Source organism: Bombus huntii, unplaced genomic scaffold, assembly GCF_024542735.1.
Source record: "Bombus huntii isolate Logan2020A unplaced genomic scaffold, iyBomHunt1.1 ctg00000121.1, whole genome shotgun sequence".
NCBI lineage: Eukaryota > Metazoa > Arthropoda > Insecta > Hymenoptera > Apidae > Bombus > Bombus huntii.
Genome location: NW_026099371.1, coordinates 169,889 through 173,073, shown reverse-complemented (window position 1 = coordinate 173,073; position 3,185 = coordinate 169,889). Strand labels below are relative to the sequence as shown.

Here is a 3,185-nt window from a genome sequence, read left to right as displayed (position 1 = left end):
ATCATTGTGTAAAAAACGTAAAGTTGGATTTTCTTATTGTGGAGATAAGAAACAGCTCAAATTTACATTGTTTTGTACGTTACAAATTATAGGCTTAAAATGTACGAAATGTAACTTTGAAACGACACTAATTTTTTACGCACGATAAACCTCCACAACTTAGGTATGTAAAGATGATAAACGTATATTAATTCTATTAATTTGGTAATAATAAACCAACTTTCTGAGAAGTTCTGTAAATTTCGTTTCTTTTGTATCAAGAGAATAATGGAATATTCCACTTAGATCGTATACTTCTTGTATGTACGTACAAAATTTTCCGGCTAATCTAAAACACTTCATAAGATAGAGAGCTTCTGGAAATTCGGACACAGAGAGTGCATAAAATACAAGATAAGTCTCGTGTCTTTCAAAATTATTTTTTATTCGCTAAAAACGTCCTGTGTACTCATGCAATCACATGCAACCTCGAAACTTCACTTATTTTTTATCACTTTCCAATTCAATACACAGTTTCTGCATTTTTGACTATATGTAAGAGAAATTTCCATTCAGCCAAAGGTGTACTTACAGATTATAGATTCCTATACGACTCTCAGTAAAAATTTATCCGCACTCCAGATAGTTAAAACTTCTGTCGACCGTATTGATCCATCTGCACTCTTCGTATGACGTCAATATCTGTTCAGTGCTGCTGCGCAGGTTTCTTTGTGTTACGTCAATTCGTTTGTGACCGTTGCGCGAGTAATGGCGCTTTGCAATGGTGATTTGCAGGAAAACAGTGCAGGATGCTGTGATTCGTTTCTTGTGGTCGGAGGTTATGTTTGATGCCTATATTTATCAAAGATTTAATGCACATTATGGAGAAAGTGTTTTGTCACGAAGTGTGTTTGAATGGGCACAAAAGTTCAAAGAAGATCGCACAAGTGTTATGAAAAAACAGCTGGACGCCCGTCCACATCCACGATGACAACATTGAACGTGCTCATGAACTTATGCTCTATGGAATAGACGAGTGACAGTGGATAATGTGGCAAATCATTTGCAAATCAGCCACGGCTCTGCTTATGCAATAGTACACGACAGATTTGGATTTTAAAAAGTTTGTGCGAGATGGATGCCGAAAAAGCTGATGAAAAGGTGAAGACGACGATGCATTCGTGGTTCGCAGCTCAGCCCAAAACATTTTTTAATGAGAAAATATAAAGGTCCTTCGGCAAATGGACAAAGTGTATACAGAAATCGAGTGATTATGTCAAAAAATGATGTATGTCTTTTTTGACAATTGCTTAAAATAAATTCTACACCGACAGAGCGGGTAACTTTTTACTCACCCTCGTAAGACACTTAAATTTCCAATCTATTATGATGAATAAAAGAGCTTATACTATTAAATCTAATTGTATTTTGTTGCATGAGAGTACACGTGTATGTGATGTACATTACCTTTATATCCCCTTGAACGCTTCAATATTGCGCATATATACTATATTTTGTACAGCTTCTATAAAATTTCGTATGTTTGTTTAGGCTGTTAATCTAGAGGCTGGAGTACAAAGAAGTGGCACAATGATGTGGGCTGATGACATTTATAATTATCAAGGAATCACCCCTACATTCGCTCAGGTATATATCGTTGACTATAATGTATTTAACATATATGATTGTTAGAATATTAATAATTAATTTTTAATTCTATCAGAATTTAATGAAACTGTCCCTTGGGAAGGAAGAACTGATACCTTGATATCACGGTTTGTACATCCTATATATACGACAAATTTTAGAACATTATATAACGAAGAACCAGATCGTCGTGGCCATGTGATGTGAATAAAAGGACTTGAATTTGATGATATTTTTATAATGTTAGATAACATAACTAAGTATCTTCACAGTAAGATAGGATGACATGGTTTACATGATCTTAATGTTGTTCACTCGAGTGATGATATTATAAGGAAAAGTGTAATATCACAGGTAGGATGATTCATAATTTAGAACTACTAACTCATGTATGTATTAAAAATTAAAGAAATATATTAAATTTTATAGGATATTTATGTTTAGTAACCAGTAATTCAGAGATTGGTATTCATGGTTACTATAACGAGGCTGTAGAAACGCACCCTTTCTTCTTTGCAAATGGTCCTGTATTTATGTCTAAGCCGAAACTGAACCTCTGAATAATTTAGATTTATTCTTGTTATTTTCTAAAATACTTATCTACAGTATACCATAAGGAATGATACCGTATCGCACCTAATCAAGTGCCTTAAGAAACATCAACAGGATATCACAGTAATCCCTTATCGACTGATATGTAAGTAAAAGTTATCTGTCATTGTTATACACAATTATGTGTTAGTGTTATACACAGTTATTTATCATTTTCTATTAATTCAGTTGTAGCCACTACAATATCTATGACACTGGTAGTAATTATAAGAACAATAATGATGTTCTATAAGAGGAAATGATGATTAGGAACAAAAACTTACAGGTAAGTCAAAGTATATGTTATTTGCCATTTGAAAAGAAAGTTACTAACTTGGAATTTTTTGATAAATAATAATTGTGCAAAATATATTGGATTTCAAATTTGTCAAAAATTGAAATTTAAGAAGCATTGTAATAATATAACATTAATATTTTGATTTTTCAGGAGATATCATGCGGTGGATGGATAATATGTAAAAAATATTAAGCAGTATATGAATTTTCATATTGCGTAGAGATAACAAAATGAATTTTAAAAAATGTCGACATGGTAATAAGAAATAGCATCATGACAAAGAATATATAAACACAGTTTCATTTTTTATAAATAAAAATTTGTTGTTCCAGATTTTGAAATATAGTGAAACGTTTAATTAGTATCTTAATATCTTTAAATAATTATTATTTTAGAATCAATTGTAATTGTATCATACGTACTTTTGAATTCGTGCAAGAACATATGTTATTTTGAAGTAGTTATTATTAGGAAATTGTTAGACGCGAACAGTATGCGAAAAGTTAGTATGTAGTGTAATAATTATCAATCAAAGCACAAGAATTAAATTCTTTAGGAAAAAATTTCCGGAATTTCTTATTTACATGATTATAAAGAAATCCATAACAAAAAGGAGCTGCTTTCTAATACTTCTCTTCCTTGTAATGCCTACGTTAACAATAACGAGGTT

General features: G+C 31.6%; 1 long non-coding RNA gene across 1 annotated transcript; it reads left to right on the top strand.

The window, feature by feature from the left end:
* Positions 1–1,489: 1,489 nt before the first annotated feature.
* Positions 1,490–2,798, top strand: LOC126877108 (uncharacterized). Its single transcript, XR_007694750.1, has 5 exons — positions 1,490–1,626; positions 1,703–1,980; positions 2,056–2,323; positions 2,407–2,503; positions 2,666–2,798. It is a non-coding gene; the product is annotated as an uncharacterized LOC126877108 (long non-coding RNA).
* Positions 2,799–3,185: the final 387 nt, after the last annotated feature.